Below are 18,197 nucleotides of genomic sequence, written 5' to 3'. Positions count from 1 at the left end.
ACTAGTTATATAGCAACTATGTTCTGGGTGTAACAGTACGTTCAAAGCATCAGAGAACGCTTCCTTTTGTTGGTGGGCAAGTACACAGTAGAATCGATAGCTCACTTCTGGGCTACTTCTCCCCTACAACCCTCATTGACCATAACTTCTAGCACAACCGTCACTGACCACTGTACTTTACTTAGCCCAAAACTTTAGTTACATCCATAAAGTATTCTTACATCTAAAACTATAACTAACTTATATCTACAAGCTATATCTACTTATATTCTATCAATACTGACACCATGGTAGAGTTCTTTTGGTATAAATTTAAAACCCAATACAGTGTCTTTTGAAAATCTTTTATCGAGTCTACCAAGAAATTTCTCCAAGAGTAAGAAATTATAAAACTCGTTTCAGTCGGGAATTAGTATAAATCCACAACGCGTACGCAAAACATAATACAAATATCCCTCCTTATCTGATGACATTCCAACTAATGTATTAAAAACAAACTAACAAAACAATACCTATACAGACATTGACAAGATAGATTTTATGATATAACCATAAAAACTTAATTCCTAAATAGTACGTATTATATGTTTACATGATTACAAGTTTGGATGCTGATAGTGAAATCTCCTGCTTATCTCGTTCTCTATGGGAAACAATGACTTCTTAAACACAGTTCATTGATCGTAGTTTAAAGAAAATAAGCAGCCATTCACCTCATACACGATTTCAGCATGGTCCTGAACGTTCATGATGATTACGTTGAATGTGCTGGTAAGAATAAACTTCTTTGAGGTTCCGTACTTGTAACTCACTTTTCGCTTGTAGATTTACTAAAAAAATCATTTTTGAAAAATATTTGATGCAATTTCCCATATAAATGTACTAGAACTCTTTCACCTGTGTATTTTGTTTTAGTCAATTTTCATAATGTGATTTCGTAAGCTTTCCCTCTCTTAAAATCTTGAAATTTTACAGGTCTTAAAACAGCAATATCATTCTTCTTGTTTAAATAGGATGCCATTTCTTATTTATATTATATAAAACCTTTGACTCAAACAGAGAATTCAACAGTTGAGTAATCTTTTAGCCCAGTATATTTAAGCTTTAATCCATCTTTAACACTTATCATTTTACCAGTTAAATGTTTCGTAAATCTATGTGGGAGAAATACCTTAAAGTTTTCACACTCAACTAACATAATTCTACCAAACTTAGCCTTTATTTTGTCCATTTTTAGAATCTGATGTTCTACGTCTAATTCTCGTAAATTTATAACTAGTTTCTGTCCTAAGTTTGCAAGTTATTTAAAGGTTCAATGTGTTCTGTTATACTTATTTAATAGAAAATCTTTATCCTCTTGAGATATGTCTCATAACAACTCTTATGAAAAATATACTCATAAAAGTTCTAAAAACTAAATCCAAAACAAACAATCTAATCTAATCTAAAACTCTTCTACTACTTTCTCATTCTTAGCATCATAAGTAGTTCTTTCGAACAATTAAAATCGCATAACAAATTGTATTATTAGTTACTGCTTCTGCAAAATCTACTACTATTTTTATATTACTTCTCTTATTTATATAAACACTTTGTCTTACTACAATTAATCACATACATCGGTCTACTTTTCATGAACTGAACTGAATTGTAGTACATTTCTGTATCTCGACAAGTTATTCTCTTAAATGCAATGTAATCTTCATACATTTTAAAATAATCATTATTAGCAATATCTAAATTTCTATTTTCCTTTGGAAAGACTTCCTATCTACATTTTTCAGATAGAGATTCTTAACTTTACAACGATTAAATTTACTAGAATCTGCAGTCTGCTTATTGCTTTTATCAGTTTGAAATATTACCATTACAAAATTAGGCATATCATATTGTCGAGAATTAAATTGAGTAGTTACATCAAACTCCAAGAAAGAACTTTCTACATTCTTTTGTACACATTAATATGTGTGGATTGAAATCATAATTTTAGGTTCTTTAAGAATATTTAACTTTAATTTGCTTTCGTAATTTGGTTCATACTCTACAATTGGCATTCTTATTTTCATACTCTTTATTATCTTACCATCATGAGTCGATGTTGCACTTGCTTCTGTCCATTTCTAAGACACATCATTATTATTTCCAGCCCTTACAGAAGTTATTCTCAATCCACCTTTCCACATAACTTCTTTACAATCACTTAAAAAGCCTGGAATTAATCTTAGCAGATATAAAACTAAAACATTTTCTCAATCCAAGTTTATCATCTGTTTGGAAACCTGCTTGTTTTAAGTACTCAACTTCTGGTTTAGAAATCTTTAAACTTCCGATAGCTGTAGATGTGATTCCAGGTATATCAATCCTATCTATAATTACATCATGCTTCCTAATTTCTATACTAGAGAAGAATGGAAAGATTATTTACAAGTTTTATTGCATCATTAGCTACAAATATTCCACTTTCTTGAGCACCTGCAACTTCAAATTTCGTATAACAGTCTGCTCTGTGAGGATGAATAAATCCATCTACAAAAAAGTCAAATTCAATATCTTCGTTAGGTTCGTTCAAATTATTATATGTTCTTGTATTTGCTGTAATAATTTGCAACTCAAACTCGCAATACTCTCCATACTATTTATTATAAAGAAAATGTTGAAAGACAATTACAATCCCCATCCTAACTTGACTTTAGCATTCATAGCAGAACCAACTCCAAAAGCTGCAAGTCTTTCACCAATTGATGCATATCTATTAAATACTCTTTTCCAAGCTTGATGTTCTAATCCTTTATCAGCAATAAATTTTGAAGCTGTTTCTCTATTATCTCTATTATATATATCGTGTTCTCTACAAACTTCATCTAATGGGATAATACCTTAACGCTTTACTTGGCACTGTTACTTACAAGCAACATCGCATTTTATTCCGTTACCCGCACGAATCTTAACTTAAGTGATTATGTAATTGACATTTTTGCGTTCATACAATATTCATATACATGATTTGCAGGTCACTTGTTTAGATATTTTTAATCTTCATCAACAGGGAACAGTCAAATTAAGAATTGTAGATGCTTTATCTCCTACTTTCCACGAAAGTTCTTTGTTTACTTTTTTATTTGTGGTTTCTTGTTCTGTAGGAAGATATTTCAACGAAACTGCTGGTAATTACTGAAAATATTCTTATGATATTTGACCATAATAGGGCAATGCTGCTCAGTAACAACACATAAGACCTATTTTATGGCAGTATTGCTTTGAAATAAACATCCTGTATTTTGTAACCAAAACACAAAAATACTTTAAAAAGTGCGATCAGAAAGACATGGTTCAACCATAAAATCAAACAAAATATTTTAATGGTAATGCTATCAATGCTTGCCAATTAACGGGTTAATCTCCTCTTTCTAATCTTTCTTGTACCTTCGTAAAGGGTCTGCAGTACGAGTAGCCTGGTAAATGTAACTCTGGAATTTCTTTCATATTTAAAATTTTATTCATTAACCCTTTACCAAGTTTCTCATTATTCCAAAATCTTTGCGGCAATTTGTTTAATATCTTTATCAAATAACCTATATCTTTTGAATCTTTAGGAGTGAATTGTGAAAGCTTATTATTAATCATACCTACTATACATATTTCTCATCGTAAAAAATATTATTACCAGCTTTTTTCTCCATTTATAACAATTCATCTATCCATTAACTTTCGAACATCATCCATCCAAATATATTCTTTAGTCAGTTCAGTATATTATTTAATTCCTACTCCCGACTTTGATTTAGTAGTTAGAGGGAAGTTTGGTTTAATCTCTGTCTCCCAAATAGATTTTATAATATTTTTGTATTTTGTACTTCTACTAGACGCAACTCTTTTACTATCTAGATCATAATTTTGAAACGCTGAATCTGATTTTATTATTTCTTTATAATTTTTAAAATTATCCTTATAATAATCCTCATTTTTTTGTTAGTATTCATTGCTAACAGCTCACATAAACCTTCTGTTCGTTTAGAGGTTTTACCGTTAATTATTAAATCATCACCAATAACATTAACATTGGAATTTCCTATTTTATTTATTATCTTACCAATTTCCTCAACACTTCTTTTTGCGTAATATCTCGTTGCAATGTTACCAAAATGAGTTATTAAAGGCTTTACTCCTTCTACTTTATCTTTAATTTGTTTTGTCATTTCTTTATCTCTTTAGTCACTGGCAAATCACCTACCTCTACAGAACTCTCATACATTGGAGGTGATTGAAAATATTTTGAATCTACTGTAGCACTCTTATTTACAGCTGGAACAAGTTCTGTTATTAAGTTTTAGTTCTGTTCAACTACTTCTTTAATCTTATTATCTAAATTTTCAATAGCATCAAATACAGGTTGTTCTTGCTTGTTGTACTTGTCATATACTCCTGCTCTTCCTTTTTTCGAAATTTTAAAACCTTTAATATGGAATTCCTTTAACTTCAGGTTCCTCACAATTTCTCTCTCATTCATTTATTATAAAGGAAACAAATAAGCGTGAAGAAATGTCTAGAAAACATTAAAAACGTCTAGAAAACGTCACAAAATGTCGATGAACGTCTAGAAAACGTCAAAATCATCATTAAACGTCTAGAAAACGTAAAAACGTCGATGAACGTCTAGGAAACGTTGATAAATGTCAGAAAAGTTTATAAACGTTTAGAAAACGTCGACAAACATCAATAAAGTCAAGAAAACGTAAGAAACACGAAAAACAGGAAGAAACGTAGAAAAAACTGTAGTAGACTGCTAGAAAACGCAAAGAAACGTCAAATGTTTATAAAATGTTTTATGTTGTTGCCTTTATTTACTTTCCTTGTCATATCGATAACTATCAAACCATAATCATCTTTCCAACAAGAAGAACATATCTCTTTAAATTTATCGCAAGACATATCTCCTCCGACAAACTCATTGTACACATGCTTTAAATTAGTATCATCTTGACAAAATAAACATAAGAAGCTAACATTATCTCTTACTTGCTGTTTAGGTACTTTGGAATATCTTTGTGCAAAATAGAAACAATCTAAATGCTTATGCTTTCCTCTTGTAAAGTTATTTCTAATACTATCTTGATTTTCTAAAATATAATCAACATACAACAATAGAGTATTTTTCACATTCATCAATAGGTACGATCGAATCATTACCACTTAAAAATTTTGCTGTTTGTTTCTTAAATTTTAATTTTGCTTTTTCAAATCGTTTTCGTAGTTCCTGATACTTTGCCTGATTCATGCTTTTAGAATAAATGTCGTAAAAATTATTGTTTATCCAACCTGGCTGTAATAAAAAGTTAAATGAGAGAAACGTTTTTCCACAAGCAGATGGACCTACAATAAGACAACATATACAATCACGTATAAGTAATCCAATTCTCTTTTTAGTAGTTTTTTTCTTTAATCATCTCTGCACATCCCAATTAACAATTTTCTTATCCTTACTCATTTATTATATAACAAATCTTAATTAGGGAGTCTGAAGTTTTTATATTTCTAAGTGTTGGCTTAATCTTATAAACAGGGTCTTCATTATATTCTTTATCGATGTCGCCATTCAATATTATTATCATCTTTAATTCTTCTTTAAAGGAGTTGATGCAATAGTCTTATATTCATTCTTCTTACTAATATTAAGTTTAGAAGACAACTCTGTAATAACTGCACTATTTGTAGCGAAATATCTTGATATAATTGAATAAACTGTCACAGGAATAAATACATTAACAAAACCAGATGTTGCAGATAGTAATATGGATAAAGTGATTAAGCTGTAATACGCATATTAAACATAACGTAATTTATTCTTTTTCTTCTTTAAGCTATATTCTAATTTTAGAATAATATCTTCTATTAATTTGATTACTTTTTCTTGGAATATCTTTAGGCAAATCATATTCATTCATTTATTATATAATAAATGGCTAAAGTGTTCAAGTTAACTGGTGATACTTTAATTTTGAAAACGAAATTACATTACGAATTAGATAATACTAATAACGATTTAGGTATATTACTAGCTGCATTTATAGCACTTATTTTAATCCAAACGTTCTAAATAATACATTAGTTACATAGAGAGGTGAACGAGTATTTATACCAGGCGGACAATACAGTTTAAAGAGCCTTAACGATTATTTAAAATCTCAATCTGTAAGCATAACAGTAACAGAAGATCAGATAAGAAATAGAGTTAAAATAGAAATAGACAATAGTGATTTTGTAATAAGAAATTAAAAAAACTGTTTTTGGATTTGAGCATTTACCAGTATTAGCAAAGAACGAAACATATTGGAAGTGAATTACCAAAGTTTCATCTCTTTGATACAATTAACGTTCACTGTAATGAAATTGATGGGATGATCGTTAAAGGTTTTTATTATATTCATAGAGAAACAGGAGTAATAGCAACATTTAAAACAAACGCTAAACATAGTATTATATATGAACCCACTTAAACTTTATTTTCCCATTTAACAAGAAAAAAGATCCATGAATTTGAAATAAAAATAACAGTTGAGAATGAAAATTTAATCGATTTTGGTGGAACAACAACAATCATACTTTTACAAAGATTTTCTATTAAATAAATAGCAGATATGTGTTCTATTAAAAGTTGTACCTTTTTTACTCCCCAAAAAGAACTTGAGAATTTAAAGATTGATCATATATTACAAAAAACAAGTAAGTGATAAAGCTAAGAAGGTGGAAGAAGGAAAAGGTATGAATTTATCTCTAACCACTTCGCAAATAAAAAAGATTAAGAGTTCGCCTAAAGAACATATTAGTGGATTTATATTTACGATACCAGCTATTCTCACAACATTTGGAGCATTAAGTTCTTTAACAGAAGGATCAGCAGCTATAGCTAATACTGCCCTTGATGCAAAAATAAACAAGAATTAGAAGAACAAAAGCGACACAATTTAGCAATGGAAGGCAAACAAAGTGGTGGTAAAAGTCAAAAACCTAAAACCATTAACCAACTTCGACATAGAGAGGTTGGTGATAGAATTCAAGGTAAAGTACTTTCGAGGAGTGTTTATAAGCGATGAATTACCTAGAAAATCTAAAGAAAATGAGTGTGGTGTTGTTAATTTAGATAAATCAGAAAACATTGGCACACATTGGATATTATGTGTTAAGGTTTTAAAATTATTAAGTCATGGATATTCTTTTAGGGACGTACTGTATATAATAGAAAATGAATAAAAATATTTTAATGGCTTTCATGAATATCTTCATAAAAGTTCGTTTAAAATAAATATGGAAGTTATACATAATAGAATTAAAGATTATTTTAAGAAACATGATCATTGACTTAGTTGGGATGATATGTATAATTATTTTAAGTATTGTGGGTATGCTAGTAAAATAAATTTACATGATAAAGATAATATATATCAGTTCATGATTTACGGAAAATATTTACTCCACAGTTTTTATATCCAGATCAAGAGTTGGAGAAGTTATCCCATAATTACCTTAGAAGATTTGAAAATATAATTAGTAGCTAATCATCATGGCTCCAACTATATAGATGAAAGAACAAATATTTATTATAGTGCTGGTATGAGTGCTGGTATAATACTGTAAAAAGATTTGTTACAATTATCTCATTTACAAGCTTTACAAGATAGGGTTATTCCAAAAGAGGTGTTTACGATGTTATACGAAGAATTTAAAAATATACCGAAAGATGAAATATCAGTACAAGATATATTAAAATACTAAAGAAACATAAATACTTAAAATATTATCACGATGTTTATATAATTTACTTTGACTTTACAGATCAAAAACTTATAAACTTACATGTGAGAGATAGACTTGAATATGAATTTGAAGAGTAATATTACACCTTTTGCGAGCTTGATTATGGTAAACAAAAAGCCTTTATAAATGTGAAACATGTTTTGTATTGGCTATTAATAAAACATGGTATAGATATTGATATTGAGTTTAAAAGGTCAAAAAACTTACATTGTATTGAAAACATTTTCGAGAAGTTAGGTTGGGAATTGCCATTTTTATATAGTAAATAATGGATATCTTCGGCAATATCATAAGTAAGAAAAGTGATGTTAACATTTTGAGTAGAGCTACTACAGAATTTTGCTAAGAGAGAAGAATATGGTAAACACATAAGAAAAACCATTCGTAAACAGTACTATGTAGGTGGTGAAGCTTTTAAAAATGAACTTTAGAAAACCTTTTTAACAAACAATGAATCATGAGTTGAATTCAGAAATAAAAGACTTGTTAATGTAGCTGATAGTATGGATCAACAAGATATGGTAACTTTGTGACAACTTGAGCCAATAAATAATCAATTAGAAAGTGATAGAAAGAAGTTTCACGATGTATTAAAAATTACGAGACACATATTAAAGAAAGATGAATTAGATACAGTATCAGAATTAACAAAGTTAAATATTCGGAAAGCTGATAGATATATACTCGTCGAAGGTAGACAATTAAGTATTTTACGTGATGCAATACCAGATTCTGATGCTGTAACTACGTCAACTTACGTCAGTGTTAAATAAATTTGCTACAAAAGATTTCCTAATATCAAATAAAGAAGGAAATATGTTCATTATGAAGGGGGACACCATCATTTATTATGTCGAGTCAGACGTAAAGGTGTTAAAGATCCAATTTTTAGAATATTCAATCTATCTAATAGTTACAAATTTCTTTATAATGGTAAACTAATGCAAATAGAATCATATTCCGATAAAGCCCATCCAAATATATATTTAGGTGATGATAATTTGAGTTAAAATTTACCTTTCAGCTTTAACAAAGATAATAAAATTACGATTAAACCAAAAGAAAACGCTGCTATGGAAGAAGGACAATTGCTATTTGTTATTATGTACATAGCAAAAGAAGTTTAATAATTTTCTAAATAATAAATAGTATGTATTGTGTTAAGTGTAAGAAGTCAAGAGATAGAAAGAAAGATACCATTAGAATAGAGCGAACAAAGAATGGAAAATATATCAAGAAAGGTGTTTGTTCTGTATGTGGTGTTACTAAATCTCAATTTGTTACAAAGAATGCTTGACTAGGAGAAGGTGAAGGTGTTAGAGAAGACATTATAGAGGAAATTCACAAGCCTGCAAGAAAAATCTATCCTAGGCTAAGTGATGTTATATAAGGTATCGATGATCTTTGGCAGGCTGATCTTGTAGAAAGGATAGTGGGGTATTAAAAGGTGTTTTCAAATGAAGCAAAGGCTATAAGTAATTACTAACGATTATTGATGTGTTCTCGAAATATGCGTTTGCTTTTCCTGTTAAAGATAAGAGCGGGAAGAATAGTTACAGAAGCGTTTGAATCAGTATTAAAACCTTGTAACTTACGAAGTGATAAAGGTAAAGAATTTTATAACCAAGATTTTAAAGAGTTGATGAAGGAATATAATATCAATCCTTACTCAGCTTACACTTCAACAGAACTCTTAAAGGTAACACATGGAAGAAATTTACTAGGCAAGGAATTATAAATGGATGGATATATTTCCAACGTTAGTTAGCGTTTATAATAATAAAGTAGATAGAATAATTGGTATAAAGCATGTGAAAGTTAATAAAAAGAACGAGCAAATAATATTAGAGAAAGTGTATAAGAAAGAATATAAGCGTGTTAAACCTAAATATAAAATTAATGATTACGTTCGTATAAGTAAATCTATAGTTTTGTTTGAGAAAGAATTTACGCCCAACTGGCCAACAGAAGTATTTACTATTACAGAGGTTATTCCATCCAATCCACAAACATTAAGAAGAAAATATTTAGATAACGAGGATGTACAAGGAAGGTTTTATGAGCAAGAATTATTAAAAACTAAATATAAAGAAGAGTAGCTTGTTCAAAAGGTATTGCTTAAGAAAGGTAATAAGGTATTTGTTAAATGGCTAATGTTTGATAATTCGTATAATAGTTGGATAAATAGAGATAATGTTGTAGTGTAGATTTAATGTTTTGTCTTTTTATGATAATTACTCATAAAAGTTTCTAGGATTCTGTTGTAGCATATGTTTCCAGCATCAAGAAACCGAGGATGGAAATCATTAGGCGATTTTTTCATTGGCAATCTGAAACGCTTATAATGAAAAAAGCGGTGGTCGACATTCCGGACACTGCTTTAATGGACGATCACTTCAAAAAATCAACATATTTAGTAAAAGTAGTTGTTTTGGATCACCTGGTGTCCCCTTCTAAACCCATAAAAGTGAAATGAAACTATTTTCTTCATGAAAAATATGAGTACCATGGATAGTTTAAACGATCTTTGCTACAAACAGATTAAAGATAATTATTGGAATGGTTTATTTGGCTATTTTAAATTGATTATAGAGAAAAACAGAATATTTGAACACTACTAAACTCTGTAAGAGTGGTGGTAGAAGGTATGATAATTGGATGGAAAATAAACAGTATAAAGAACTGATAGAATATTATAAAAAAACAAGCTTAATAATATGTATGATAAAACCAGGAGGTAACAAGTAAACAATATTATATCTGGTTCATACATTCACACCTGCTCACTTCAAGAAATAAAGAGATGGGCATTTATAAAGAAAGAACAAGATACATCAGGTTATGTTTATGTAGCAACTATTAGACATCACAAAGAAAGAAGTATATATAAAGTGGGTTATACAAAAAAAAATTTGAACAACGTCTAGGTCAGTTTAATGAGTTTAGACTTGACTTTGAGAATTTTTATTATGAAGAAACTTATAAGACACTTAATGCTAAGAAATTAGAATCACTAATACATAAAGAATAGGGATGCGCTCGAGTCGAGACATGTCTCGAATCTCGACTCGACTCGACTCGAATTCGAGTCGAGATTCGAGTCGAGACACACTTTGTAAAATTCGAGACGAGTCGAGACAAACGTATTTCTCGACTCGACTCGAATGTCTCGAAAATCTTTCTATAATTTTTAATATTATTTTGAAGAAAGTATTCACTCAGAAACAGCCTTGAAACCAATTCCAGCTTTTATTCCTTCAGAAAGGTACAGAACGCATAAAATTAATAGTTAATCCTTAAAGATCAAGATTTAATTTTCAGCTCAATTCAGTTAATTAGAACTAATAGTTAATGTCGTTGTATTTGGTTGTACTGCAAATATAATGATAATAATAATAATTGATTATCTAGTTTGTATAAAACTATTATCCGTAGTCTAAATCTAGTTTGTATAAAACTATTGCGATAAGGTGAACTTCATAAATTCTCTGAATGAGCAGTTGGTAGTCTATAGTAATTTAGCATAGTTATAATCATTGTGTTTTTGTTCCCATGAACGCAATAGGGTTACGTAAACTTCTGGATTATTCGCTTGCCCAACTATTTTGAGGCTTTAATATGTTGCAGCATATCAAGAGCTACGGATAATATATAATGTAACATTGGTTGTACATCACATATTATGATACGAGACTATTTTACATAATATGTCTTATCTAATATAAATAAAATAAAGTTTGTTTGTGTGTTTGTCTGTCTGTTTGTGTGCAACCTGGGGACCAGACGAGTGGACCGAGAGTTCCCAAAATTTGGTCACGGGTACCTTGGTCCAGGCCCCAGATCAAGACGAAGCGTTTTTTTTAAATTTCGAACCAGGGGGTCTCGGGAGGGGGGACGCTTACTGGGACCGACCTGAGGACCAGACAAGTTGACCGAGAGTTACCAAATTTTGGTCACGGATACCTTGGTCCAGGTCCCAGTCTAAGGCGAAGCATTTTTGTCAAAATTGGAACCAGGGGGTCTCAGGGGGGCATTTAGCGAGACATGTAGTAAAAGTAATCCAAATTGATCGACATTAGTGTCAAATTCATAGTTTTCACGGTCGCTGAGATCAATGGTGACACTTCCATCAGCGATGACTTGCAAATTCAGCTACTACTGTATGCGGGCCGGGTGTCAGCGGGTGAGGAATACCGAGACATGTATAAATAGCCCATATTGATTGATACTAGTGTCAAATCCATAGTTTTCGCGGTCACTGAAATGAATGGTGATACTTCCACAGGTGTTGACTTCCAAATACATGCGAAGAATGGGTATATTAGGCTAGTATTACAATAAATGGACTGCTTGGATGCCAAGAACTAGTACAGATAAGTACCATTCACTTCTATGAATAGGTATTTTTAAAAGGATTTTTGTAAACACTAAGTTATAAAACAATGAACTACATACAGTAATTATGGTTTTGGTTCCCAACATAAAAGAAATATGGATTGTTCATGAGATATTGAACTTCAACTTTCACTCCTGGAAAATTTCAATTTTGGTGTTAGGCCACTTGGCATCAAAGCAGTTCACTGTAAAATAAATACATTCCGCACATTAGTAACATAGTTGTTCAGGGGCCTTCGATTTCCATCCTCTCAAATGAAAGCTGAACGATTGCTTGATACATGCTGACTATATAGGAGAAATAGTGTATTAAGTTTTCGAGCTTTGGTGCGTATCCGTATTTACACTCTGATATAACTTGAAGTTCACACTCAAATCGAGCTAATTGTTTAATGCATTTCGAAAGCTTTTGTTTTTATGCAGCTCATTAAGGAAAATCTATTTCATAATCGTAACATTTATGTACTAAGAAACTATGAACGTAAAGTGGACTCGACCTAGCCCCGTGGCCGCTGCGACTCAGTGGCACAGCTCTAACCCTTGGTGTGTGAGGACTCTGATTCTGTGTGTATGTGTGTGAACTCCGCGGCTAGTGTACGCGTCTTTGCCGTGGAAGATTCGGGTTCAATTCCCGGCGCGAGCTCATGTAGTTCGGATTCCACGTTAATCAGTAGGTCTACATTTCATATATCCTCGCTGCTGAAAGAGACGGTAAAGTCAAAATCAACTCAACAATATATATGTGTGTGTGCTTATGTGAATTTTCTCGTGGCTGTATGGTTAACACATACGTCTTGATCGCGGGAGACTCTGGTTCGATTTACGGTGGAAGCTCATGAAGTTGTTACCAGTATCTCACTTTAAAACTGTAGATCCATGCCTCATATAACCATAGATATAATATATATGCCTTTGATACACTTATTTTCCGACTTGGAAGCCATCGAAAATTTCCGGACACAGAGTCCCGTAGACCGAAAATGAGAAAGATGGGTACAGAGTAAAACAGCCATAGAAATTTAAGCTTTTTAGGCTAACTTAATCCTTACATATAATGCAACTAGCTTGGCCAAGTTATAATGGAGGAAATGCTATCATTGCAACACTCTGCGAATAGAAAATGTTCGTCAGGTATTACTATCCCCCCCTCTCCTGCAGAATGAAAACCCTGAATAAAACTCAATATATATATATATATATATATATATATATATATATATATATATATATATATATATATATATATATAAAAAACTATTTTGTGTAATGTAACAAACAGTGGCGGCTAGTATTCATGTTTCCTTGCAGAGGTCCTTACGAGGGTTCGCTTCCATCTTCCTCTCCCCAAGAACTAAAATAAATTTAAAAATTGCTATTACTTGTTAATCGTGTACAAAGGACGCAATTAAAGTCCCAGTGTAACACCCCTTCACATTTAAATTTTCCCCCTGAAGTAAACCAGTTATAATTGTTTCTTGATTTCTCAGTCTCACCTACATAAACATACGAATAGAATTACAGGATAGGACATGTTTAGAGTGCTTGCACGTGACTTCTAACTATATTTCTCATCAAATGTGTCATAGATGAAAATTTCCGTTTGTACTGCCTCTATTTTCTGGTACATATGTTTCATTTATGTTATGTTGCTAAAATTCGTTAGGAAACAAGTACAGACTGCGCCTGTGTGCCTGACAAAACGTAAATGTACTGGATAATTATTTCTTCACTTTCTTCCAGAAAAAAAAAGTAACCCATCTCATGTCGGCTAACAAAAGGAGGTAGGGGACCAAAGATAGCCGTTGTTTACTTAAGGTCGTTACACAGCAGGGGTTTCATTCAGTCAGAGGGAAAAGAAAAAAATAATTTAAGGTTTCTACATTTGTTTTGAACTGCAATATACTTCTTCCTTTTATTTTAAGAACCATTTCCTTCTCATTTGTCTGCATCAGAAAGAATGCAAAAAAATCACTAGAATGTGCCTATTTACCCAAAGTACGTACTAAATCACTAGTTCAATAGTAAAATCACTAAATCTAGTACGAAATCATAAATGTGGCATCCCTGGGTTGGAGCGAAAGTAATGGTTGGAGTAAAAACTAGTCCGTATTTCTACTGCGTTCTCTTGTTGAATTCACAGAAATGTTCAAAAATAAATTCAAGAAGTAAAAGACGATCCTACAAAAGACTGTTTACTTGCTCACTGGTTTTCGTATTGTGAACTGAAACTCAAGTGCGCAGTCATGTTGAATACTTCTGTCCCTTTCTACTTTACAACTTGAGGTGGGATGAGGGTCAGGATAGATCTAGTGATATACCGCTAAAGGAAGTGGTTCAGTACAGAGTCGGAAGCGGTATATATTGTTTATAGTACTTACAACGTTACCCCCCACATAAAATATAAATTCACCCTTTCTCCCTTCCCTTTTTCGAATACAATGAACCAACTCTTTTGCTGAAGAAAGATGCTAAAAGAAAATTGAAACATCTGTGTCTAAACTTTCTTTGAAGCGCAGTCTTTTGTATTTGTAAGGTTTTGCGAGTGCTTTCGAGATAGCCAAATCTTTTACCATGGACTCCTGCTGCGAACTGACCGTGAGTAAACACCCGATCTCGCTGTGCTCAATTTCTCTCGCACACGTGAAATGGGTTTGTTGTTTCCAAAACAAATAGGAAGTTACCTTGTGCTTTTGCATTTCTGCACGCACACAGGTACCATTGTTGTTTTAATGATCAGAAGAAATATCAAAACCATCCGTTTATATATGATACGAAACAGCTAACAGAGGGAGGCAAAGATAAAATTTGGCCTATACCAAGTTTTCCGCGTGGTACCATTATGGAGAATAAATATTTGATAAAGTCACGTAGATGCGCTTAAACCTATTCTATCTGTCCTTATAACTTTTCTAGTCTCATCAATTTCTCAGGAGAATACGTACAACATATGTCCAAATTCCATATATACTCTTTCTAAACTAGTGAGTAAACTTATTAAGAACACCAACTGATATCAATAAACAGGTAAGAAAACAATACTTTATACTTCTATCATTTGGTACACATCTCTATGAAGCACAGCTTGTTTCTTTTCGAAATAGCTCCTTCGTGTCACAGCTGTGGTTGGTTTTGTTTTGTATTAGGATGAAAGAGAGAAATGCAACATTTGCTTCGCTATGAAGTTATATATATTATTAAGATGAGCGGTGATAAGCGAGGTTTAACAAAGAGTGCCTTTCGGATGCACAATTTAACGGGTAGTTGAAGTCCGTGTTGAGAATCGAACCAAAGCTATGTAAGACATGTTATGACAAATCCAAAAGGTGTGTTGTATCGGTGCAGTACCAGTTTTTCACGTTTTTCAATGTGTTCCAAAACCCTAAGAATAATCTTTAATTTCTGATATTTTAGTCGTCACAAATTACAATTTTATAATGTAGTCAATGTTTATAATTACCGGGCAGTTGGGCGTTTAAACTAATAACATCATAATAAAGTCAAAACCATAATTTTGAGTTGAATTGATTCTGAGTTTAACGTCCCGTTCAGCAGCGAGGCTATGTGATACGTGGACCTACTGATTAACGTGGAATCCGAATCACATGAACTCCCACCGGGAACCAAACCCAGGTTTCCCACGCCAAAGGCAAGTGTATGTAACCGTTAGCCACGAAGGAGCTCCACCATAATTTTAGTGGGCGATAAGAAACATCTCGCCAGTGCTTTTACAATAAATAAAATTTTATAAGTATTAAAGAATAGTGGTAAGAGATTTTATAATAGCTCTTTTATTTATGAGATATGAGTATTTTGAAAAAAAACAACAACTAAAGAATAGGTTGGCGGAACCGCAAAAGACTCGTAAAATAAACTTTCTTATAAATACATACGAACCTTACTCAACTTTTATAATTGCCGTGCTTACGTTCTCCATAAAAACATAAATTCTCTTTTAGTGATACTTTACACAAGATCATGAAGTGGGTTCAAATTTAATTAAAGACAAAATACAATACAATAATCCACAAATATTGCCTCAAGTGAGTTTAAAGAATTCTAAACACTAGTGCGAAACCGGGCTCTGCCGTTGCGATCGATTTACACGTCTTGAGACGAAAGTAAGAAGGGACTTACGCACACAGTAAGTAAAAACAATTAATATGCCTGTAACTTTCCCCCAAATGGGTGTATCTTAAAACTAACCTCACCATTATTTTTCTAATTAAATTCTAGCCCGAAATTATGTATCATATTACCCTATTCCCATTTTGAAAACTTGACCTTAATTCAAAATGGCGGATTTCAAGATGGCTGCCATCAAGGTCATAACTACCATACGACTTCCCCCCAGAACTTATATGAATCCACATGGTTTTTCTTCACTTTTCTTCATTAACGCTCCGTTTACAAAGGGTAGTAAGGGACTTCTGTAGTAATCTCTAATAACCACATCACAACTCTTAAAAGTTATTTAAAAAAAATAGAAAACATGCACCATGGCCAAAATTTGTCATCACAAGTAATGATGCATACATGCCTTCTATCAGCAAAAAAAAATTTTCATTGAAATTGGAGCCGGACATTTGAGTGATGTCCCTTGTGGGATGTGATTGAACGTGACGTCAGAACACATCGCCTCCCTTCCCGGAATTTACGGGAATTAGGTGACCTGAGTGAGCACATGTGGTGCCAGCTCTCTCCAGCGACCTATCAAGGATCATTGCGTGTATGCCAAGACGTGTCGCCGTTTTTATCCATGCCAAAAGTCGACATACTGAGAATTAGGTAGGTAGTCATGATGGTCTGGCTGATGGGTGCGTATATTTTAACTCGTACATTTTGTCTCGACTCGAATTTCGAGACGTCTCGACTCGAATTCGAGTCTTGTCGAGACAGAGACTGTCGAGTCGAGACACGAGTCGAGACAGAAACATATTTTCGAGTCGAGACACGAGTCGAGACAACATTTTCTCGAGACGAGTCGAGACAGGCTTAAATCTCGACTCGACTCGACTCGAATGCATCCCTAATAAAGAATTAAGTGAATTTAAATATAGAGGTGACTTTTTAAATGTGAATTAAATACTATCAAAGAAATTATAGAAGAAATACAAAAGTGAAATTTTAAAAGGTTTGGAGTTAGAAGAGAAATACTATGATGAGAAGTCTATGTCCCGTAAAAATGAAATAAAACTATCTTCTTCATAAAAAAATATGAGTACTATGGATTATTGTCTTGGTTTAAATGATATTTGCTACGACCAGATTAAAGATGATTATTGATATGCTGATTTTAAATTGATTAAAGTACAGGATATTTCAATGCTACTAAGTTATGTAAAGATGACGGTAAGGAGTTTAAACATTGGTTAGAAAACAAAAGCTCTAAAGAACTAATAGACTGTTGTAAGGAAACCAAAAGCTCAAAATCTTCTAAGTCTCTGTTTTTCCAATGAATCTTATCTTGATATTTATTTATAAAACCTAAATAAATGAGACCATAGATCAACAGTTCGCATATCCAATATTTCATCTGATAAATTCATAATATATTTCTTAATAATACATTTTATAATAAGTACATGGTTCTGTATAACAGCTATTTTAAATAAATAATCTAACATGCCATTAGAAATGCAGAAGTTAATTAGATCATCATATGGGCTATCATCAACTTTAGCATAATATTCATCATCATATTGGTCATCATCAACATCTATATCATTATATGGGCCATCATCAACTTAAGCATGATCTAAAAAGTAACACACACGCTCAAATGCAGGTTTAAGAGATAAAACTTCTTAAGTATCTACTATATTCGATTACAATTGTTCTGTACGTAAAAATATAAATCATTTCATTTTATGTATAAGCTAACAAAAATGAAACTTTTACGAATTATCTCATCAAAGTGAATATTGTATCATTCTCTCAAAGTTGTTTAAATGAATATAGCGTTGTTCCTAGAGTTATGGTAAAAGATTCTG

General features: G+C 32.0%; 1 protein-coding gene across 1 annotated transcript in view; it reads left to right on the top strand.

The window, feature by feature from the left end:
• Window positions 1-18,197, top strand: part of LOC145681564 (uncharacterized) — a 136,605-nt gene that overhangs the window by 14,051 nt on the left and 104,357 nt on the right. The window lies entirely within an intron of this gene.

The sequence above is a fragment of the Thermobia domestica genome, chromosome 3 (genome assembly GCF_964235325.1).
Source record: "Thermobia domestica chromosome 3, izTheDome1.hap1.1, whole genome shotgun sequence".
NCBI lineage: Eukaryota > Metazoa > Arthropoda > Insecta > Zygentoma > Lepismatidae > Thermobia > Thermobia domestica.
Note: the sequence above shows the minus strand (reverse complement) of the source record. Positions and strands in the feature narration are given on the sequence as shown.